At 38.2% G+C, this 25,613-nt stretch overlaps 1 non-coding gene across 1 annotated transcript; it reads left to right on the forward strand.

Annotated features, from left to right (window-relative positions):
- The first annotated feature begins 21,943 nt into the window (after nt 1-21,943).
- LOC112780858 (small nucleolar RNA R71) lies at nt 21,944-22,051 on the forward strand. The gene has a single exon (XR_003191667.1). It is a non-coding gene; the product is annotated as a small nucleolar RNA R71 (small nucleolar RNA).
- Nucleotides 22,052-25,613: the final 3,562 nt, after the last annotated feature.

A 25,613-nucleotide genomic window follows, 5' to 3' on the forward strand; every position in this document is an offset into this window, starting at 1 on the left:
CCAATCTTGGGCCGATTTCTTTAAAATTGGTGTCAAAATTCTCATTTTAATTAGCTCTATCCTCTTTTAATATTAGATTTACATTTCTAATTTTTCTTATTAAAATTTAATTTTTCTTTTACTTGTTTGCTAAATTTGCGGGTTTACATCCTACCCACCTAATTAGGAATTTTGTCCCCAAAATTCAAGTGTAGTAACCTCAGATAAGCGCATTGATCGTTTCTCTTATCAAGTTCAAATTCTCAGGTGTGTTCTCTGATTCTAATTCTTATTCTGTATTTACATTATAAACGGAGCAATACATCTAAGTTTTAATTCTTTAGTCTCAATTTTGCACGACTCTCAAAGTAATGTTTAATAATGTGTAACTAGTTTCTCTCGAGGAAGTTCAAAACCGTTTCCACTCTCAAGCGCCTAAATAGTAATGTTTTCTAAGGTATGAAAGAATATTAAGGGACTGACATTTCTTTATTGTTATGGTTTGGCGTTATGCGTGATGCTAATTCAAGCTTGTAAAGATAATAAATCCAGAGGTAATTGATTTACTGGAACGGTGTTTATTGTAGAGTAAAGGGATGCCCTGTATGGTAGGTACAGCAAGTTCTAGAGATTAATAAGATATACAAGAAGGAGTTAAGGTGCACTCTCAGGGAATAATTGAGATTCGAGCTGATTTAGGAGAAGATATGGCACACCAAATTAAATAAATCTTAGCTGATGTCAACGGATTACCTATTTTACGAAAGAGGGAAATTCCATTCGCGGCAAGTTCTTAAGATTCACGAATTTACATTATTATGACAAGACAAAGTCGGATTCATTTGGAAGGAGCAAGATTCGTGCAAGTCATGGATAGGATTAGGAGTTGATCCATTTATTATTATTTAAGAAGAAGTTCGAGGTAAAATTCTATTGTAAGCTACAAAAGAAGGCCAGGTCGACTCGGAAGGATCCATTAACGCGCTCTCTGGTCCAGTTGGTATTTCATATCGGAAACACTTGATTGAACGGATCTCGTCCTCTATTTTATAATCCCTCAAGCTTCTGAGTTCCTTCGATTCCAATAGTGTCATCATACCATTCTCAACACTCTCGATCCCTAACCTATGACTCAAGTTGTATGTTTACTCTCCCAATCCTCTTTTACTACATAACTCCAGTTATTATTCTTCAAGAACCTAGTTACTCCCTTAAAGTCAACCAAATGCCGTTTTGTTTCAGTAACTAAAAGTCATCTTTCGATCAATCTCTTGGAAGTCACAATTCTCACAGCTGGGTGGAGAATTATAATAAGTGTTACAGATCATCATCATGTAAAGCAGTCCAAATTTTAATTACCAGTTCATCACTACCTCTAATCAGAGCATCTGTGCCCTCAACACCATCCACCCTCATAGTGTATGTTCGTCCCGCTGCGGAGCTCTCCTAGCATCCTGACTCTTCTTTTTTGGGCAATTCTAGGACATATGCCCAGCTCTTCCACAGTAATAACAGACATCCCAACCGGCCCATCACGAAGTGTTCGGGTGGTACCTTCAACACCTCCTGCAAGTCAAGTCATCCTGTGAAAACTGAGCCTGTTTTCCACGTCCTTTTCCCTGGTTATTGTTATTATTGAACCTCTGGAAGCTACTCTAGCCTTGATGTTGCGGTGGAGTATTACCGCCTCGCTTGAAATCTTGACCTCTAGGTGCTAAATTTCTTCCGTGATCTTTCCTAACAGAGCTTCGGTGATCACTCTTGTCTAATGCTGCCTTTCTCAGACATTCTTTAGTAACTCTGGTTTTGTTTACCAGTTCAGAGAAGGTTCGAATCTCCATCGGTGCAATGAAGCTTAGAATATCGCTCCTAAGGCCTCCCTCATACTTGATACACTTCCACTCAGCAAAGTCCTCAGGAGCTCCCTGACAAATCCGTGAGAAACGGCACAGTTCCTCAAACCTGCTAGTGCACTCAGTGATGGTCATCTGGCCTTGTTTCAGCTGAAGCAATTCAAGTTCCTTAGCATTTTTGGCTGAACTGGGAAAGTATTTTTTATAGAATTCTTCTCAGAATAACTCCCAAGAGATCATAACCCCATCAGGCTGCAAAATGCACCTCATGCCCTGCCACCAATGCTGAGCTTCACCTTGCAGCTGGTAGGTCCCAAACTCAACCCATTGTTCTTTAGGAACCTGCTGAGCCTGTAATGCTCGCTCAATGGCTTGTATCCAGTTATTCGCATCAGAAGGGTTCGAGGTTCCTCTAAAGGTCAGAGGATGAACCTTCAGGAAGGAGGAAAGCATCATAGGACCATCATCGCCATTGTTGCCATTGTTACCATTATTTATTTGGTTTCCCAGAACTTTGACTGTCACTTGCATCGCCGCGGCCATGTTCCCTAGAGCAGCCATGAAGTCCACATGATTAGGAATATTCCCTGTCGCTTCAGGCATAGCATTGCCTAGTCTGCCTCTACCTCGCCCGTGTCCGCATCTGTGACTCGACATCTGGTCCCTATACACACCAAACAAGTGATATCAAGTTGATCAGTCTCAATATCGCAAGTCTAGTGCTTTAAGTCCCAAATGCATGCTCATGAACGTTTATGCCACATATATCAACTAGATATCCTAATAGCACAGAGACACATAAACAGAGAATGCACAAAGGCATATTCAATCCGTCCTCAGGCTCTATAGCAACGAACTGCTCTGATACCATAATGTAACAACCTACCAAACTTAATCTTATGCTTAAGTTATAAGACTGAGATAGTAAGGTATTACGACCTCTAAATATATATATATATATATATATATATATATATATATATAATAATAATAATAATAATAATAATAATAATAATAATAATAATAATAATAATAATAATAATAATAATAATAATAATAATAATAATAATAATAATAGAGAAAGGGATACTTAACTAGGAGCCATGAAAAACGGGTAAAACAAAATCACAAAATTCAAAAGCACAACCCTCAGAAAACGTGGTTACTTGCGTGAGAAGAAAACTAAAGCTCAATAACATACATGTACAGATGATACGAGTAGAGGGCCAAGAACACAGCATACCAGCATAACTAGCTCCTGATACATAATAATAACCCAAAAGAACATGTTCAAAACCCCAGTTCTCCATAAAACCTCTAAGAGGTACAAAAACAAAGTATTCTTACATACAAGAGGAGAAACTATACATATATATACATTAAAATAACAAAAGGAGATCCCAAAGTAAACCACTTCGCCGCAGAACCTTCAGACGCCTACCGAGGAGCCGCTCGACCTGCATCTGAAAATAACAACACAGTATGGGGTGAGAACCGGAGGATCTCAGCATGGTAAAGGTGTCACGCATGTAATATATAAGGTCCTGGGAATGCCAAAGGCAATCCTAGAACTCCAACATATAATTATAAAACTTAATTTCTAAGCAGAAGCCATAAAAAAGGGTAGGTTATCTACGTATCCTAAACTTACTTACTTACTTTAAACTCTAGCATTAACACCAAACCAATCCACATTTTCTCCGATCCCCGATCATTCATGAATCAGCAGGCACAAACAAACAAATAGTTTCACGCACAAGTAGGAAACAGGTAGTACAAGTAGCAAATATAGTAGTTAGCAGGGTATATATTCAGTTAGGCAATCCCAAATAATGCATAGCAGACAAAACAAACAAATGCACATGATGCATGCCTGTCCTATGGCTGTTGATATCAACTGTCGGTTACGTAGCCATCCCAACATGTTCTCAAGCTCAAAAATACACCAAGCTGACATGGGGAAAGAATGCCCCAAGTTCAATAATATCCATGGGACGAATCCCAAGCAGACATGGGGAGAATAGACAACACCCCAAGCTGACATGGGGAAGGCTATACCCCAAGCTGAATGTTATCCCTGGGACGAATCCCGGGCCGACATGGGGGGAAACAACACTCCAAGCTTAATAGTAACCACGGAAAAAAAATCCCGGCTGACATGGGGGCAACACTCCAAGCTCAATATATTCAATAATTTCTCATAATTATCATTTTCATTCTCGATTTTAATTCATGTCTCAATCTTGTCATTCTCCATTTCACTCAACTCATTGATCATACATTTTTATTATTCTTGACTAATTAATATCATCAAGTCTTAATTTTTTACATTACTCTCCTCCTTCATCTTATCAATTCAAATACTATCTTCTCCAGCTATTAGTTATCTTTCTTCATCTCTAAGTTACCACCGTTTAACTTTAAATGTATCCTAGAGATAACTTACACACTTTTACTTACCTACGTTCATGCATACAGTCAAATTTGGACATACCCTTTGGATCTAAATTAAAGTTTTACCACCTTTGGATTAGAATTGAATTTGATAACAAATTCAATAAAAATCTTCTGCTGCACTTACGAAAATTCAGAAAAATACAGCAAGCAGCTCTTTTTTTTGCAAAATCTATAACAAATTCAATTCTAATCCATTACTCCTATATTTTGGTTAGGATACACTTTACACCCCTAAGTTTTAGGGAAAATAAGTTTCAGGTTCATAGCACTTCGTTTGGTTAATTAGATGTCAATTGGAATTGCTGCCCTGTTTCTAGTATTGTTTCTGAAATTTCTACAAATAGCCCAGCTTCCAAGAGACATAACTAACTCTACAAAGTGGCTATGGACATGAAATTGGTACTCAATTAAAGTAGACTTACAGATATTCAAAATCCTATTAAAAGCAACTCATCATTATATTTGCATTCAACCCATATTATCAATTACTCAACACATGCCCACATCAACTTGTCCATCAATACCATAAAGACCAATAATTTAACACAATTAATCGTTTCAACTTATCCTATAGTGCTCTAGCCCAAGTTTTCACAAAACCTTACATATTAAACACGCGAAACCTAAACCATACCTTGGCCGATTACTATATTTAGTCCAAGGCAGCCGCCCAAGTCACCACACAGCCCCTCAAGCTTAGAGAATCCAACCGCAAGCTTAGCTTCAATCACCACCAAGCTTCCAAATGCCCACAATTCAACTCCAATGCATATATATCTACTTAATTCACACCTAAGACACATGTACAATTTAATTTCAGATTTCACATAATAAATTCAAGATTTGGCTAGGGTTTAGGTCATCTTTACCTTGTATGTGCCTCAATCAACCTAAAGCCCGCTCATTCATCAACTCAATTTGATCCTATAATCATCAATTAACCAAAATCTTAACATCCAAAAACCTTAATATCCCTGAATTGAAGAAGAGAGAATAGGAGCTGGGATTTTGATTTTCTCACCTTGAAAGGTACTGGGCTTTGTAGAGTTCCACGCCGTGAACGCGTGACCGCAAACGGTGTGGCGATCGGAGCTCCGGATCAAAAGTTATCAAGGATTAAAGTTTAGGTGAGGATTTGCTTCTTCTCCTCTTCCATGGCTGCCCAGCAACGTGTTTAGCATGCAAGAAGGGAGAAAGAAGATCTGAACTCACTTTATTCAGTGGGTGGGGCCCACGGGCCCAGTTTGGGTCCGGTTCAACCGGTTCGGCCCGTTCGGCTCAATCTTGGGTCGATTTCTTTAAAATTGGTGTCAAAATTCTCGTTTTAATTAGCTCTATCCTATTTTAATATTAGATTTATATTTCTAATTTTCCTTATTAAAATTTAATTTTTCTTTTAATTATTTGCTAAATTTGCGGGGTTTACACTCTCTCTAGAAAACTACATCTAAAACCTACTGTGAGAATGAAAATTCAATGATTCTCCCTTCCAACTCCACTCTGGAGCCTCTAATCAGTATTTTCAGGCCTGAAACTGGATCCAAAGCAGCCCAGAAATCGCCCCGAGCGTTTTCTGTTAATTGCAGCACGTGACGCTCGTCACGCGTACGCGTTAGCCACGCGTACGCGTCACGGAACATTGTACCTGGCCACGCGTAGGCATCAGCCACGCGTGCGCGTCATCTATCGAATGCACCAGTCACACGTACGCGTCGCCCATGCGTGCGCGTTGCTACCAGATTTTGAAACACTTGATTTCTTGTGTTCCTTCAACTTTTGCATGCTTCTTTTTCATCCTCTAAGCCATTCTTGCCCTATAAGACCTAAAAATACTTAACAAATATATCACGGCATCGAATGGATATAGGAGAGAATTAAAATTAACAAATTTAAGGCTAAAGAAGCATGTTTTCAATCACAGCACAAAGTTAGGAAGGAAAATGTAAAACATGCGAATTCTATGAATAAGTGTGAGATTAATGGATAAAATCCACTTAGTTCAGCGTAAAATGTACCACGAAATAGTGGTGCATCAAATCTTCCCACACTTAAACATTAGCATGTCCTCATGCTAAGATCAAGAGAACCAAAAGAGTGAAGTGGGATGGTACGAATTATGAAATGCAACCTATCTATATGAATGCAACTAAATGCAAAATGCTTTTACGTACTTGGGTAAAAGTAAATCAAATTCTCCAAGAACAAATATGAACGGGGTTCCACTAATTCAAATCATAAAATGATGTATAAAAGGACTTGCAAGAAGAAAGCTCGTGAAAGCCAGGAATAAAGAATCGAGCATCGAACCTCACTGGAAGTGTATACACTCTAATAGCTCAGGTGTTTAAGGTTGCTTTCTAAAGCTTGCTCTTCTTCTACTAACCTTGCTTTTTAAAGCTTGCTCTTCTTCTACTAATCAACAAAAATTTAATGCACGAATACACATATCAAGAGATCTTTTAAGGGTTGTAATGTGGTTAGGGTCAAGGTAGGATTGTATTTAGTCAAGTGGACTAAAATTTGAATCCTTGATTAACCTAAACTTCCCACCTAACTTAAGACAATCCATGTAATCAGAATATAAAATCCAACTACCCATTAACTATGTTTTGCCACATATTCATGCATCCGAATTTGAGTACAACTTATATGCAGTGCTACCACCATTTACTTTGGGGCATTTTGTCCCCTTTTATTATTTGCTCTCTTTTTTTTTCATTTCTTTTTATTTCTATTATTTTTGGTTTTCTCAGTGCATATGATTAAGGTATTGAATGCATGAACATGTCCTCAATATTCTTTTCACATTTTCACAAAAGAAAAAGTCTAACATACTCAATTCCCAAACCAAATGTTTCCAAACCCAATTTCCCCACACTTAATTCATGAACACTTTCAAATGAAGGACATTATTGTTTTCCGCTTAGAGTTAGTGATGAGCTAAAGTAAAGAATAAATGGGGTTAAAAAGGCTCAACATTGGTTTGCAAGGGATAATGAAAGGGTAAGGCCATATGGGTATGTGAGCTATAGTGAAACAAGGGCCTCAATCATATAAGTGCATGCGTTCATCAAACAATAGAAATATAGAATAAGGCAAGACAAAGATCACAATTTTAGAGAGAACAACACACACCAAAATAAAATTTTGGTTGATAAGATGCAACCAATCTAATAGGCTCAAAAACTCACTGGTTTTGTGTTTTCGAGCTCTAAGAAGAACCATGCGTCCCTCAAGCTGAAGAATCATGCGCCCCTCAAGAAGAGCCATGCGTCCCACAGCCTGAAGAAACCAGCATCCCCCAAGATGAAGGTTGTTGAGTTTCAACTCTGTGGTTATTCTAATTCTTGTTTCTCATATTTCTGTTATTCCTATTCCTGTCTCATGTATTTTCATCCTAATTTAGAGTTGCATGATCACTAGTAGTAATTAAGTTTTATTTTTAGTTTAATTTTTTTAATGTATTTTAATTTTTAGGATTACATATGCATTAATAATGATTAATTAATTTTTATTTTTCTAATTAGCTATAAATTATTCCTCTTATCATCATTGAACATGAATAAAATAGTAGATTTTTTTGAAGAAATAAAGATGCATATATTTTTTTGAGCTTTCCAATAAAGAATAGTTACATTAATTTGATTGGGTTACATTCCTTTAGTTTTCTGAATGAAAGAATAAATAGTGCATATTTGAAGTTGAATTTTATGATGCTGGCTCTTGAAAGAATAAGGATAAAGGAAAGATATTATTGATAATCTGAAAAATCTAAAAGTTGATTCTTAAAGCAAGAAAAAGTAGGAAAAAGCAAAAGAAAAAACATGTTGCAAAAGAAAAAAAATTATTATGCATGCAAAAAAAATAAAATAAAAAGTAGGAAAATCCATTACTACCAAAAAATGCAGAAAAATGAGGGCAGATTGAAAAAGCCAATAACCCTTTAAACCAAAATGCAAGGGTATAAAATGGTCTCAAGTCTTTGAGCATTAATGGATAGGAGGGCCTAAAGGAATAAAATCCTGGCCTAAGCGGCTCAACCAAAGCTGTCCCTAACCATGTGCTTGTGGCGTGAAGGTGTCAAGTGAAGAACTTGAGACTGAGCGGTTAAAGTCATGATCCAAAGCAAAAAGAGTGTGCTTAAGAACTCTGAACACCTCTATCTAGGGACTCTAGCAAAGCTGAGTCACAATCTAAAAAGGTTCACCAAGTTAAAGTGTCTGTGACATTATTGTATCCGGTGGTAATACTGGAAAACAAGGTGCTTAGGGTCACGGTCAAGACTCTAAAAAGCCGTGTTCAAGAATAAAAAAGAGCTAAACTAGGAGAATCAATAATATCATCTGGATTCTAAGTTCTTAAAGATACCAGCCATTCTGATTTTTAATGGATAGTGAGATGCCAAGACTATTCAGAAACAAAAAGCTACTAAGTCCCGCTCATCTAATTAACTGAGCTTCTTTGGAAACTCAGAAATTTATTGCATCCTAATATTCTTTTCATCCTATTTTATTTTTAGTTGCTTGGAGACAAGCAACAGTTTAAGTTTGGTGTTGTGATGAGCAGATATTTTATACGCTTTTTGGCATAGTTTTCATATAGTTTTCAATAGGTTTTACTTAGTTTTCATTAAGTTTTTATAGGTTTTAGTGTTAAATTCACATTTTTTTATTCCACTTTGAGTTTTTGTGTTTTTACACCATTTCAAGTGTTTTCTGGCTAAATTTGAGGAGCTGGAGCAGAAGTCTGATCCAGAGATAGAGAAAGCACTGCAGATGCTGTCTAGATCTGACCTCCTTGCACTCAGAAGAGATTTTTTGGAGCTACAGAAGCCCAAATGGAGCGTTCTCAATGGCTTTGGAAAGCTGACTTCCAGAGCTTTCCAGAAATATATAATAGTTTATACGTTGTTTCGGAGTAGAAGGCCCAAAATTGGCATCCAACGCCAGCTTCCTGCCCTTTTCTAGTGTCCAGCGCCCAAGGAAGCAGAGCCCAACGTCCAAACGCCCAGAGATGACTCCCTAGCTGGCGTTCCACATCCAAAAGACCTCATAGCACGTTGATATTATCAAGCTCAGCCCAAACACTCACCAAATGGGCCCCAGAAGTGGATTTTAGCACTAAAAAGACTGTTGTACCCTTACTAGTCATTAGTTAGTATTTAAGGGATTTTATTTATGTTGTTCAAACAACTTTTACATCACTTTTTACCATGATACACGTTTACCATTATTTTTCACATCAGTATTAGTTTCTAAACCTCCTAGGTTGAGGGGAGGAGCCCTGCTAAGTCCTATGAATTAATAAAAGTATTACTATTTCTTCTTCGATCCGTGTTTGATCTATCTCTAAGATGTATATCCGATCCTCATCGTGGTGAATAGGATGATCTAACAAATTAGCTCTGTTCATCACACTAAGACAAACGTGCCTGAAAAATACCCGTGTCTACTTGGGTTCGTGTGAACACTTAGAAGGAAAGCACGAGCCAACAGCTATGTTTATACATCTCTCAAACGGTTAATCCACGACTTCATTGGGGACTTCTCGACACACCATTTCAGCCAATTTTTGAGGGGATTAGGGTCTCCGTGGTATAGGCTAGATCCAAAGAAGAAACTTTCTTTGATCCGGAAGATTCGACCTTGTCTGTGGCGTGTTGAGTAGAATCGCCAGGAGAATGATTTGCTAGAGCTTCATCCTCCGTTAGATTGAATGACCAAGGGTCCTGGCATTCATTCTGTAGCAGAGGAGATCAATGACCACAGGAAATAGCTTTGATCACATATAGCCTGCCATAGAGGAACATCATTCACAAGCAAAGAAGATAGTGATACCAGAATCAATTCAGAAAGGCAAAGCAACTCTAACTCTCAACTCTATTCCCAGCATATAATTCCTATCAGTATTTTCTACCTCTTTTGCTTTCATAGTTTCATGATCATCATACTTCAACCAACTCCATATACAACCTTCTGATTCCGCCTGACTAAGACCTGCAAGACAACCATTTCTTGCTTCAAGCCACAATCCTCGTGGGATCGACCCTGACTCGCTCAAGTATTACTTGGACGACCCAGTGCACTTGCTGGTACTGCAGCTGTACGAAACTTGTGGGGGTTTGCGTACACGTGCACCATAGACACTGGATTTGAGGTTGAAATTAACCCCAAAATGCCAAGATGAGAATAGCATTAGCATGTCACATGCCAGCCTAAGCTCTTCACCTTCAAAGAAATATAACAAGAGCTATAGAGATCCAAATGGCACACTTTTAGCAGCATTATAAAGTAGACATCTAGATCTTTCCAACCATATATAACACTTCATAGTGAAAGCTGAAGTCGAGGGTGAAAGTCACTATTCTTTCAGTGCTTTAAACCTAACATGCACTATGGTTTGCCTGGGAAGTGGCACACTGGGTGATGAGTGGATATTTTATAACCTTTTTGGTATTATTTTTACATAGTTTTTTAGTATGTTTTAGTTACTTTTTATTATATTTTAATTATTTTTTATGCAAAAATCACATTTCTGGACTTTACTATGAGTTTGTATGTTTTTTGTGATTTCAGGTATTTTCTGGCTAAAATTGATGGACCTGAGCAAAAATCTGATTCAGAGGCTGAGAAAGGACTGTAGATGTTGTTGGATTCTGACCCTCCTGCACTCGAAGTGAATTTTCTGGAGCTACAGAATTCCAATTGGCGTGATCTCAATTGCTTTGGAAAGTAGTCATCTTGGGCTTTCCAGAAATGTATAATAGTCCATACTTTGCCCGATTTTGATGGTCCAAACTAGCATTAAACGCCAGCTAGAGACCCTTTTCTGGCGTAAAACGCCAGAACTGGCACACTTCTTGGCGTTAAACACCCATTTTGGCACCCAGGGTGGCGTTTAACTCCAATTTGAGGCATATGCACGTGGAAGCTTGAAAGCTCAGCCCAAACACTCACCAAGTGGGTTCCGGAAGTGGAATTCTGCACTATCTACACCTAGTTACTCATTTTCTGTAAACCCAAGTTACTAGTTTAGTATAAAAACTACTTTTAGAGATTCATTTTGCAACTCATGACATTTTACATCTCATATTATATTTTCTACGGCATGAGTATCTGAACCCCATAGGTGGGGGTGAGGAGCTCTGCTGTGTCTCAATGGATTAATGCAATTACTATTGTTTTCTATTCAATCACGCTTGATTCTGTTCTAAGATACTCACTCGTACTTCAATATAGAGAATATGATGATCCGTGACACTCATCATCATTCTCAAATTTATGAACACATGCTTGACAACCATTCCCGTTCTACCTGAGCTCAACGTAGTCATTGGACGACAGCTTGAGTGCGTATCTCTTGGGTTTCTAATCCACGGACCGAGTCCATGAGAATAGAACCTTCGTGGTAGAGGCTAGAACCAATTGGCAGCATTCCTGAGATCCGGAAAGTCTAAACCTTGTCTGTGGTATTCTGGGTATGATCTGGAACGGGATGACTGTGACGAGCTTCAAACTCACAAATGTTGGGTGCAGTGACAGTGTGCAAAAGGATAGAGAGATCCTATTCCGACACAAGTGAGAACCGACAGATGATTAGCCATACAGAAATCGTACCTGGTATTTTTCATCCGAGAGGACGGATGGTAGCCATTGACAACGGTGATCCACCAACATACAGCTTGCCATGGAAGGAAGCCTTGCGTGTTTGGAGAAGAAAATAGTACGAAAGCAGAGATTCAGACGACAGAGCATCTCCGGAACCTCAACCTGTTCCTCATTACTGAATAACAAGTATCATTCATTTCATGTTATTTATTTTTCATAAACAAAATCATTTTTATCATTAATCTCCTAACTAAGATTTACAAGATAACCATAGCTTGCTTCAAGCCGACAATCTCTGTGGGATCGACCCTTACTCACGAAAGGTATTACTTTGACGACCCAGTGCACTTACTGGTTAGTTGTGCGGAGTTGTAAAAAGTGTAATCACAATTTCGTGCACCAAGTTTTTGGCGCCGTTGCCGAGGATTGTTCGAGTTTGAACAACTGACGGTTCATCTTGTTGCTTAGATTAGGAAAAATTTATCTTTTTGTTATAGTGTCACTAAAATTGAGTCTTCTATTATTGTTTTTTTTTTTGTTAAAATTTTAAAATTATTGTTTTCTTTTTCTAGATTTTTTTTTCAAAAATTTTTAATAAATAGATAGAAACCAATAAATTAAAAATTGAAGTCTTTTGTTTGAGTTTAGTTTCATATTTTAAGTTTGGTGTCAATTGCATGTTTTTATTTTCCTTCAATTTTTTGAATTGTATGTTCTTTTTATTCTTCATATTTTTGAGTTTTATGTTCCTTATTCTTTCTTGATCTTCAAGTTGTTTTTGTTTATTTTCCTTGTTTGATCTTTAATTTTTCTTGTTTTGTGCCTTTCCTTGTTTTTTCTTATGCATTTTCGAATTACTAGTGTCCAAAGTACAAAAATTTTTAAGTTTGGTGTCCTTTGTGTTTTTATTTGCTTAAAAATTTCCAAAATTTGATCTTGGTGTTCATCTTGATCTTCAAAGTGTTCTTGGTGTTCATCTTGACATTCAAAGTTTTCTTGTTTGTTTTCTTTGTTTTGATCTAAAAATTCTAAGTTTGGTGTTATTTTATTGTTTTTTTCTCTTTCCTCATTAAATTCAAAAAATATATTTTCCTTTATTTGCTCATTATTTTCGAATCCCTTAGGTTGACTTAGTCAAAATTTTAAAAATTTTGTAGTTTCTTGTTAGGCAAGTTAAAATTTAAATTTTAAAAATTTATCTTCTTAAATCTTTTTCAAAACAAATTCTTTTTCAAATTTCTTTTATTATTTTTAAAAAATCCTTTATAAAATTTTTCAAAATCTTTTTCTTTTCTTACTTACAATTTTTGAATTACTTGTACTATTTTATTATTTTGATTGAAAAATTTTAAGTTTGGTGTTTCCTTGTTGAGAAAGTTTCAATCTTCAAATTTTAAAATCATATCCAAAATTTTTCAAATCTTCTTAATTAATTAGCCATTTTAGTATTCGAATTTTTTTTATCTATTTTATTTTATTTTATTTTATTTTATTTTATTTTCGAAGCTCATTTTTCTAGTTTCCAATTATTTTATTTTATTTTCTTCTCTTTTGAATTCGGTTAGCATTAGATAAATAAAATAAAAACAAAAATATTTTGATTTTTCTTTTACTTTATTTTTATTTTACAATCTATAGCATCTCCCTTTCTCCATCATGGACCTAAGTGGAAATGAACAGTCCAGAAGGACTCTGGGGTCATATGCTAACCCTACTAATGCTTCCTATGGGAGTAGTATCTGTATACCTCCCATCCAAGCAAGTAGTTTTGAGCTAAATCCACAGCTCATTATCATGGTGCAGCAAAATTGCCAGTATTCCGGTCTTCCACAAGAAGAACCTGCTGAGTTTCTGGCACAGTTCTTACAAACTGCTGACACAGTACGTGATAAGAAAGTAGATCAGGATGTCTACAGATTATTACTATTTTCATTTTCTGTAAAAGATCAAGCTAAGAGGTGGTTAAATAACTAACCCACAGCAAGCATAAGAACATGGAAACAGTTATCAGACAAATTTCTGAATCAATATTTCCCTCCAAAAAGGATGACACAGCTGAGACTGGACATCCAAGGCTTTAAACAAGAGGATAATGAATCCCTTTATGAAGCCCAGGAGAGGTACAGAGGGATGCTAAGGAGATGCCCATCTGAAATATTTTCAGAATGGGTACAGTTGGATATCTTTTACTATGGTCTTACAGAAAAGGACTAAATATCTCTAGACCATTCAGCTGGTGGATCTATGCATATGAGAAAGACAATTGAAGAGACTCAAGAGCTCATTGATACAGTTGCTAGAAATCAATATCTATACTTAAGTAATGGGACCTCCATGAAAGAAGAAGCCAATGTAGTATCCACTAAACTTAGTCCTCAAGAACAAGTTGCTGAACTCAACCAGCAATTGCTTATTATAACAAAACAGTTTTCAGAATTCAAAGAGATGCTCCAAGACACTAAAAATGCTAACCAGAATATGGAAGCGTAATTGGATCAGACAAGACAACAGCTATCTAAACAGATAACAGAAGAATACCAAGCTGTTCAATTAAGGAGTGGGAAGACATTGAATGTCTCCATTCAAAGCAGCAGAAAGCCAAGAAAGAAACAAATAACAGAGGATGACCAACCCACTGCCCAAAATCCCTCTGAGGACAGTAAGAGCCCAGAGAGGAATGATTCTATCGTTCAAACGCCAGAAAAGGGTAAGAAAGTGGCGTTAAACGCCCCAGGGATGGCCAGTTCTGGCGTCCAAATGCCAAAAAAAGGGTGGCAATTGATGACAAGTCATCTTAGCCTAGTTTTACTAGTCTTTTTCTTTGTTTTTATTAGGTTTTATGCACTTTATTGCATTATAAGTAAGTAATTTAGAATGGAATTGCATGGTTTCTTTGAATCAATCAACCACCATTTAATTGATACTAAATCATAAGGTTTAAGCTAAATTTAATTGGTTTTTGAATGATTTATAAACCTTGTGAATTTGGTGATACTTTGATTGGTTGTTTTGATTACTTGTAGGTGACGAAAAGAAGAAAACAAGAAAGTGTGGCCTAAGAAGCGTGGCCCAAGGAAGAGAAGAGTGTGGCAAAGGAAACAAGGAAGCATGGCACATGGAAGGAGGAAGCACAGCGCTCTTTTTAAGAGCGGAGCACAATTTTGAACCAAGAGAGAAAGAGGAAAAGAATGATGCTCCGCTCTTGTCAAGAGCATTATCGGGCTTCACTCAAAAATAAATTCAAAGACAAAGTTTGCTAGTGAAAGCTACAAGGTTCGAACTCATGAGCAAGGGGGAGTGGGGGAGCGCTACTCACAAAGGAAATATGCAAAAAATGGCTAAAATGCTACCCCCAAGGATCGAACACAGCACCTTAAGGAAGCAAGGAGCAAGGTGCCACTTTGTGCACAAAAGAAATTGGCCAGCGCATGCCTCCCCAAGGTTTCGAACTTGGGACCTCACCCAAGCAAAAGGAGTGCTACGCTCTTGCTGAGAGCAGAGTGCTACTCTCCTTAGTCCTTGCACGAGCTTGACACGGCCAAGGAGGCTTGATACGCACAACTTGACACGGCCAGGAGGAATTGGAGCGCACAAAACACACCAAGGCAAGCCAATGCTCCGCTCCCCAGAAGAGCAGAGCGCTATCCTGAGGCACTGGTGCACGAAATTATGATCATCAACAATGGTGCCAAAGGACTTGGAGCTCTTAAACGTGAATCACACTTTGTCACAATTCCACACAACTAACCAGCAAGTGCACTGGGTTGTCCAAGTAATACCTTACGTGAGTAAGGGTCGATCCCACGGAGACTGTCGGCTTGAAGCAAGCTATGGTCACCTTGTAAATCTCAGTCAGGCGAATTCAGATGGTGATGAAGAATTGATAATTAAAAGATAAATAAAATAGAAAATAAGGAAAGAGATACTTATGTAATTCTTTGGTTGGAATTTCAGATAAGCGTATGAAGATGCTTTGTTCCTCCTGAACCTCTGCTTTTCTATTGCCTTCTTCCAATCATTCATACTCCTTTCCATGGCAAGCTTTATGTTGGGCATCACTGTTGTCAATGGCTACTTCCCGTCCTCTCAGTGAAAATGTTCTACGCACGCTGTCACCGCACGGCTAATCATCTGTCGGTTCTCGATCATGTTGGAATAGGATCCATTGATCCTTTTGCGTCTGTCACACCCCCAACAATCGCGAGTTTGAAGCTCGTCACAGTCATCCCTTCCCAAATCCTACTCAGAATACCACATACAAGGTTTATACGTTCCGAATCTCAGGAATGGCCACCAATAATTCTAGCCTATACCACGAAGGTTCTAATCTTAGATTAGAAACCCAAGAGATACACATTCAAGCTTGTTTGCATGTAGAACAAAAGTGGTTGTCAATCACGCGTTCATAGGTGAGAATAGTGATGAGTGTCACATAATCATCACATTCATCATGTTCTTGGGTGCGAATGAATATCTTGGAGAAGAAATAGACTTGAGTTGAATAGAAAAACAATAGTACTTTGTATTAATTCATGAAGGACAGCAGAGCTCCACACCTTAATCTATGGTGTGTAGAAACTCCACCATTGAAAATACAAAAGTGATAATGGTGTAAGCATGGCCGAATGGCCAGCCTCCAAGATCTAGGGACTAAATGTCCAACGATGTGTCCAAAGATGAAAATACAATATCAAAAGGTCCTATCTATAGAGAACTAGTAGCCTAGGGTTATAGAAATGAGTAATTAATGCATAAATCTTCTTCAGGGCCCACTTGGTGTGTGCTTGGGCTGAGCATTGAAGCTTCCATGTGTAGACACTTTTCTTGGAGTTAAACGCTAGCTTTTGTGCCATTTTGGGCGTCTAACTCCAGCTTTTGTGCCAGTTTTGGAGTTAAACGCCAGAATTCTTGAGCTGACTTGGAACGCCTGTTTGGGCCATCAAATCTTGAGAAAAGTATGGACTATTATAAATTGCTGGAAAGCCCAGGATGTCTACTTTCCAACGCAATTGAGAGAGAGCCAATTGAATTTCTGTAGCTCCAGAAAATCCACTTTGAGTGAAGAGAGGTCAGAATCCAACAGCATCTGCAGTCCTTTTTCAGCCTCTGAATCAGATTTTTGCTCAGGTCCCTCAATTTCAGCCAGAAAATACCTGAAATCACAGAAAAACACACTCATAATAAAGTCCAGAAGAGTGATTTTTATTTAAAAACTAATAAAAACATAATAAAAACTAACTAAAATATACTAAAAACATACTAAAAACAATGCCAAAAAGCGTATAAATTATCCACTCATCACAACACCAAACTTAAATTGTTGCTTGTCCCCAAGCAACTGAAGATCATATAGGATAAAAAGAATAGAATGTACAATGAATTCCAAAAACATCTATGAAGGTTAGTATTAATTAGATGAGCGGGGCTTTTAGCTTTTTGCTTCTGAACAGTTTTGGCATCTCACTTTATCCCTTGAAGTTCAGAATGATTGGCTTCTATAGGAACTCAGAATCCAGATAGTGTTATTGATTCTCCTAGTTAAGTATGTTGATTCTTGAACACAGCTACTTTATGAGTCTTGGCCGTGACCCTAAGCATTTTGTTTTCCAGTATTACCACCGGATACATAAATGCCACAGACACTAACTGGGTGAACCTTTTCAGATTGTGATTCAGCTTTGCTAGAGTCCCCAATTAGAGGTGTCCAGAGCTCTTAAGCACACTCTTTTTGCTTTTGGACCACGACTTTAACCGCTCAGTCTCATGTTTTCACTTGACACCTTCACGCCACAAGCACATGGTTAGGGACAGCTTGGTTTAGCCGCTTAGGCCAGGATTTTATTCTTGTGGGCCCTCCTATCCACTGATGCTCAAAGCCTTGGATCCTTTTTTTCACCCTTGCCTTTTGGTTTAAAGGGGTTTGGCTTTTTCTGCTTGCTTTTCTTTTTCTTTCTTTTTCTTTTCTCTCTTTTTTTTTTCTGCAAGCTTTTCACAGCTTTTTCTTACTTCAAGAATCAATTTTATGATTTTTCAGCTCATCAGATAACATTTCTCCTTTTCCCATCATTCTTTCAAGAGCCAACAATTTTAACATTCTTTAAAAAACAAATTCAAAAATATGCACTGTTCAAGCATTCATTCAGAAAAATAATAGTATTGCCACCACATCAAAATAATTAAACTGTTTTAAAATTTGAAATTCATGCACTTCTTTTTCTTTTTCAATTAAAAACATTTTTCATTTAAGAAAGGTGATGGATTCATTTTCATATCTTTAAGGCATAGACACTAAGACACTAATGATTATGTAATAAAGTCACAAACATAAATAAACATAAAGCACAATTTTCGAAAAACAGAAAATAAAGAGCAAGGAAATTAAAGAACGGGTCCACCTTAGTGATGGCGGCTTGTTCTTCCTCTTGAAGATCTTATGGAGTGCTTGAGCTCCTCAATGTCTCTTCCTTGCCTTTGTTGTTCCTCTCTCATGGTTCTTTGGTCTTCTCTAATTTCATGGAGGAGGATAGAATGCTCTTGGTGCTTCACCCTTAGTTGTCCCATGTTGGAACTTAATTCTCCTAGGAAGGTGTTGATTTGCTCCCAATAGTTTTGTGGAGGAAAATGCATCCCTTGAGGCATCTCAGGGATTTCATGATGAGGAGTTTCCTCATGCTCTTGGTGAGGTTCTCTCACTTGCTCCATCCTTTTCTTAGTGATGGGCTTGTCCTCATCAATGAGGATGTCTTCCTCTATGTCAATTCCAGCTGAATTGCAGAAGTGACAAATGAGGTGAGGGAAGGCTAACTTTGCCATAGTAGAGGACTTGTCCGCCACCTTGTAGAGTTCTTAGGATATAACCTCATGAACTTCTACTTCCTCTCTAATCATGATGCTATGAATCATGATAGCCCGGTCTATAGTAACTTCAGACCGGTTGCTAGTAGGAATGATTGAGCATTGGATGAACTCCAACCATCCTCTAGCCACGGGCTTGAGGTCATGCCTTCTTTGTTGAACCGGCTTCCCTCTTGAATCTCTCTTCCATTGAGCGCCTTCTTCACATATGTCCATGAGGACTTGGTCCAACCTTTGATCAAAGTTGACCCTTCTAGTGTATGGGTGTGCATCTCCTTGCATCATGGGCAAGTTGAATGCCAACCTTACATTTTTCGGACTAAAATCTAAGTATTTCCCCCGGACCATTGTAAGCCAATTCTTAGGATCCAGGTTCACACTTTGATCATGGTTCTTGGTGATCCATGCATTGGCATAGAACTCTTGAACCATTAAGATTTCGACTTGTTGAATGGGGTTGGTGAGAACTTCCCAACTTCTTCTTCGGATCTCATGTCGGATCTCTGGATATTCGCCCTTTTTGAGCTTAAAAGGGACCTCGGGGATCACCTTCTTCTTGGCCACAACTTCATAGAAGTGGTCTTGATGCACCCTTGAGAGGAATCTCTCCATCTCCCATGACTCGGAGGTGGAATCTTTTGCCTTCCCTTTCCTCTTTCTAGAGGTTTCTCCGGCCTTTGGTGCCATTAATGGTTATGGAAAAACAAAAAAGCTTTAGCTTTTACCATACCAAACTTAGAAGGTTGCTCGTCCTCAAGCAAAAGAAGAAAGAAGATGGTAGAAGAAGATAAAATAGAGGAGATGGAGGGGGCTTTGTGTTTCGGCCAAGGGGGAGAAGTAGTGTTTAGGTTGTGTGAAAATGAAGGAGTGAAGATAGGTTTATATAGGAGTGGAGAGGGGGGTATGGTTCGGCCATATAGGGTGGGTTTGGGAGGGAAAGTGGTTTGAATTTGAATGGAGAGGTAGGTGAGGTTTTATGAAGGATGGATGTGGATTGGTGAAGGGTTTATGGAGAAAAGGGTGGGATTTGATAGGTGAGGGGTTTTTGGGGATAAGGTATTGAGGTGATTGGTGAATGGGTGAAGAAGAGAGAGAGAGAGGTGGGGTAGGTGGGGATCCTGTGGGGTCCACAGATCCTGAGGTGTCAAGGATATCTCATCCCTGCACCAAGTGGCGTGCAAAAACGCCCCTTTCTGCCAATCCTGGTGTTAAACGCCAGGCTGTTGCCCATTTCTGGCGTTTAACGCCAGCTTCTTACCCATTCCTGGCGTTAAACGCCCAGAATGGTGCCAGACTGGGCGTTTAACGCCCATTCTGCTACCCTTACTGGCGTTTAAACGCCAGTAAATTTCTCCTCCAGGGTGTTCTATTTTTCATTCTGTTTTTCCTTTTGTTTTTGCTTTTTCAATTGTTTTTGTGACTTCACATGATCATCAACCTATAGAAAACATCAAATAACAAAAGAAAATAGAAATTTAACATAGATAATTAAAGATTGGGTTGCCTCCCAACAAGCGCTTCTTTAATGACAATAGCTTGACAGTGGGCTCTCATGGAGCCTCACAGATGTTCAGAGCAATGTTAGAACCTCCCAACACCAAACTTAGAGTTTGACTGTGGGGGCTCTGTTTGACTCTATATTGAGAGAAGCTCTTCATGCTTCCTCTCCATGGTTACAGAGGGATATCCTTGAGCTTTAAACACAAGGGAGTCTTCATTCACTTGAATGATCAATTCTTCTCTGTCAACATCAATCACAGCTTTTGCTGTGGCTAGGAAGGGTCTGCCAAGGATGATGGATTCATCCATACACTTCCCAGTCTCTAAGATTATGAAATCAGCAGGGATGTAATGGTCTTCAACCTTTACCAAGACATCCTCTACAAGTCCATAAGCCTGTTTCTTTGAATTGTCTGCCATCTCCAGTGAGATTCTTGCAGCTTGTACCTCAATGATCCCTAGCTTCTCCATTACAGAGAGAGACATAAGGTTTATACTTGATCCCAGGTCACACAGAGCCTTCTCAAAGGTCATGGTGCCTATGGTACAAGGTATTGAGAACTTTCCAGGGTCTTGTCTCTTCAGAGGTAATCTCTGCCTAGTCAAGTCATCCAGTTCTTTGATGAGCAATGGAGGTTCATCCTCCCAAGTCTCATTACCAAACAACCTGGCATTTAGCTTCATGATTGCTCCACGATACTTAGCAACTTGCTCTTCAGTAACATCTTCATCCTCTTCAGAGGAAGAATACTCATCAGAGCTCATGAATGGCAAAAGTAAATTTAATGGAATCTCTATGGTCTCAGTCTGAGCCTCAGATTCCCATGGTTCCTCATTAGGGAACTCCATGGAGGTTAGTGGTCGTCCATTGAGGTCTTCCTCAGTGGAGATCACTGCCTCTTCCTCCTCTCCAGGTTCGGCCATGTGAGACGTGTTTATGGCCTTGCATTCTCTCTTTGGATTCTCTTCTGTATTGCTTGGGAGAGTACTAGGAGGGAGTTCAGTAATTTTCTTACTCAGCTGACCCACTTGTGCCTCCAAATTTCTAATAGAGGACCTTGTTTCAGTCATGAAACTTTGAGTGGTTTTGATTAGATCAGAGACAATGGCTGCTAAGTCAGAGTGGCTCTGCTTAGAATTCTCTGTCTGGTGCTGAGAAGATGATGGAAAAGGCTTGCTATTGCTAAACCTGTTTCTTCCACCATTATTGTTGTTGAAACCTTGTTGAGATCTCTGTTGATCCTTCCATGAGAGATTTGGATGATTTCTCCATGAAGGATTATAGGTGTTTCCATAGGGTTCTCCCATGTAATTCACCTCTTCCATTGCTGGGTTCTCAGGATCATAAGCTTCTTCGTCAGAGGAAGCTCCCTTAGTACTGCCTGTTGCTGCTTGCATTCCAGACAGACTCTGAGAAATCATATTGACTTGTTGGGTCAATATTTTATTCTGAGCCAATATGGAATTTAGAGTATCAATCTTAAGAACTCCCTTCTTCTGAGTTGTCCCATTATTCACAGGATTCCTTTCAGAAGTGTACATGAATTGGTTATTTGCAACCATTTCAATGAGTTCCTGAGCTTCTGCAGGCGTCTTCTTCAGATGAAGAGATCCTCCAGCAGAGCTATCCAATGACATCTTGGATAGTTCAGACAGACCATCATAGAAAATACCTATAATGTTCCATTCTGAAAGCATGTCAGAAGGGCACCTTCTGATCAATTGCTTGTATCTTTCCCAAGCTTCATAGAGGGATTCACCTTCCTTCTGTCTGAAGGTTTGGACTTCCACTCTAAGCTTGCTCAATTTTTGAGGTGAAAAGAACTTTGCCAAGAAGGCATTGACTAGCTTTTCCAAGAGTTCAGGCTTTCTTTAGGTTGTGAATCCAACCATGTTCTAACTCTATCTCTTACAGCAAAAGAAAAAAGTATGAGTCTGTAGACTTCAGGGTCAACCCCATTGGTCTTGACAGTGTCACATATTTGCAAGAATTCAGCTGAGAACTGATGAGGATCTTCCAATGGAAGTCTATGAAACTTGCAATTCTGTTGCATTAGAGAAACTAATTGAGGCTTAAGCTCAAAGTTGTTTGCTCCAATGGCAGGGATTGAGATGCTTCTCCCATAGAAGTCGGGAGTAGGTGCAGTAAAGTCACCAAGCACCTTCCTTGCATTGTTGGCATTGTTTTTTTTGGCTGCCATGATTTCTTCTTCTTTGAAAAGCTCTGTTAGGCCCTCTAGAGAGAATTTTGCTTTAGCTTCTCTTAGTTTTCTCTCAAGGTCCTTTCAGGTTCAGGATCAGCTTGAACAAGTATGCCTTTATCTTTGTTCCTACTCATATGAAAGAGAAGAGAACAAGAAAGTAGGGAATCCTCTATGTCACAGTATAGAGATTTCTTGAGGTGTCAGAGGAAAAGAAGAATAGAAGGAGGAGGTAGATAGAAGGGAATTCGAACATATAAAAAAGGATAGAGTTCGAATTGCACCTTGAGGAGGAGTGTTAGTCCCTTAAATAGAAGGATGTGAGAAGAGGGGAAGAATTTTTTAAAATAAATTAAAAAGATTTTGAAATAATAAAAAGAAATTTGAAAATTTGATTGAGATTTTCGAAAATTAAGATTGGAAAGAAATTAAGTGATTTTTGAAAAAGATTTTGAAATTAGAAATTAAAAAGATATGATTGAAATTAATTTGAAAAAGATGTGATTGAAAAGATATGATTGAGAAGATATGATTGAAAATCAAATTAAAAAGAGAGTTTTAAAATTAAAGTTGATTACTTGACTAACAAGAAATTAGAAGATATGATTCTAGAATTTAAAATTTGATCCTTTCTTAATAGGCAAGTAACAACTTGAAAATTTTGAATTAAATCACTAATTGTAGCAAGGATTTTCGAAAATAGTAATAAATAAAAAATTGAAAAGAAATTGATTTTAAAAAGATATGATTGAAAAGATTTGATTTTGAAAAATTATGAAAATTTGGAAAAAAAATTGAATTAAAAACAAAATCTTCCCTCTAGTGTCATCCTGGCGTTAAACGCCCAGAATGGTATCCATTCTGGCGTTTAACGCCCGAAATTCTACCTTTTTGGGCGTTCTGGCTGGCGTTTAAATGCCAGTTTTCCTTCTTCACTGGGCGTTTTGAACGCCCAGCTTTTTCTATTTGATTCCTCTGCTGAATGTTCTGAATCTTCAATTCTCTGTATTATTGACTTGAAAAGACATAGTTTTGAAAATTTTTTTGAATTTTTCAATGATGAGAAACAATCAAAATACAACTATCTTAGGAAACTCAAATCAAACAAACAATGCATGCAGGACACCAAACTTAAAAATTTTCATATAAGAGACACTAACAAATTGAGAATGCATATGAGAAACAATTAAACACACAAAACAAGGGAATTTAAAGATCAGAGCAATGAAATCATCACGAACAACTTGAAGATTAATGAAGAACATATTGCATATTTTTCGAAAATTAGAGGCATGCAATTGACACCAAACTTAAAAATTGACACTAGACTCAAACAAGAAACATAAAATATTTTTGATTTTTATGATTTATAAATTTTTTTTTGTGATTTTTGAAACTTATATGGAAAAGAAAATAAAGGGATTCAAAAATTTTAATAAGAATTCCAGGAATCATGCAATGTTAGTCTAAAGCTTCAGTCTAAAAAGATTAGACATGGTTGGCCAAGCTTCAGCAGAAATTACATTCAGCAGCTAAATTGATGAGAATCAATCAGATTTTGTGATGATAAGAATATCACCTTGAAGCTCTAGAATTCATTCTTAAAAATTCTGAAAAATAAAAAGAAAAGTACCTAATCTAAGCAACAAGATGAACCGTTAGTTGTCCAAACTCGAACAATCCCCGGCAACGGCACCAAAAACTTGGTGCACAAAATTGTGATCATCAACAATGGCGCCAAAGGACTTGGAGCTCTTAACGTGAATCACACTTTGTCACAATTCCGCACAACTAACCAGCAAGTGCACTAGGTCGTCCAAGTAATACCTTACGTGAGTAAGGGTGGATCCCACGGAGACTGTCGGCTTGAAGCAAGCTATGGTCACCTTGTAAATTCAGTCAGGCAAATTCAAATGTGATGGAGAATTGATAATTAAAAGATAAATAAAACATAAAATAAGGATAGAGATACTTATGTAATTCTTTGGTTGGAATTTCAGATAAGCGTATGAAGATGCTTTGTTCCTCCTGAACCTCTGCTTTCCTATTGCCTTCTTCCAATCATTCATACTCCTTTCCATGGAAGCTTTATGTTGGGCATCACCGTTGTCAATGGCTACTTCCCGTCCTCTCAGTGAAAATGTTCTATGCACGCTGTACCGCACGGTTAATCATCTGTTGGTTCTCGATCATGTTGGAATAGGATCCATTGATCCTTTTGCGTCTGTCACACGCCCAACAATCGTGAGTTTGAAGCTCGTCACAGTCATCCCTTCCCAGATCCTACTCAGAATACCACAGACAAGGTTTAGACGTTCTGGATCTCAGGAATGGCCGCCAATAATTCTAGCCTATACCACGAAAGTTCTAATCTTAGATTAGAAACCCAAGAGATACACATTCAAGCTTGTTTGCATGTAGAACGGAAGTGGTTGTCAGTCACGCGTTCATAGGTGAGAATGGTGATGAGTGTCACATAATCATCACATTCATCATGTTCTTGGGTGCGAATGAATATCTTGGAGAAGAAATAGACTTGAGTTAAATAGAAAAACAATAGTACTTTGTATTAATTCATGAAGGACAGCAGAGCTCCACACCTTAATCTATGGTGTGTTGAAACTCCACCGTTGAAAATACAAAAGTGATAATGGTGTAAGCATGGCCAAATGGCCAGCCTCCAAGGTCTAGGGACTAAACGTCCAAAGATGTGTCCAAAGATGAAAATACAATATCAAAAGGTCCTATTTATAGAGAACTAGTAGCCTAGGGTATACAGAAATGAGTAATTAATGCATAAATCTTCTTTCGGGCCCAACTTGCTGTGTGCTTGGGCTGTTAGCATTGAAGCTTCCATGTGTTAGAGACTTTTCTTGGAGTTAAACCGCTAGCTTTTGTGCTACTTTGGGCGTTTAACTCCAGCTTTGTCAGTTTTGGAGTTAACGCCCAGAATTTCTTGAGCTGACTTGGAACGCCTGTTTGGGCCCATCCAAATCTTGGGCAAAGTATGACTATTATCTATTGCTGGAAAGGCTCAGGGATGTCTACTTTTCACGCAATTGAGAGTGCACCAATTGGGTATTCTGTAGCTCTAGAAAATTGAGCTTTTGAGTGCGGGAGATCAGAATCCAACCAGCATCTGCAGTCCTTTTTCAGGCCTC

This window comes from Arachis hypogaea, chromosome 19 (assembly GCF_003086295.3).
Source record: "Arachis hypogaea cultivar Tifrunner chromosome 19, arahy.Tifrunner.gnm2.J5K5, whole genome shotgun sequence".
NCBI lineage: Eukaryota > Viridiplantae > Streptophyta > Magnoliopsida > Fabales > Fabaceae > Arachis > Arachis hypogaea.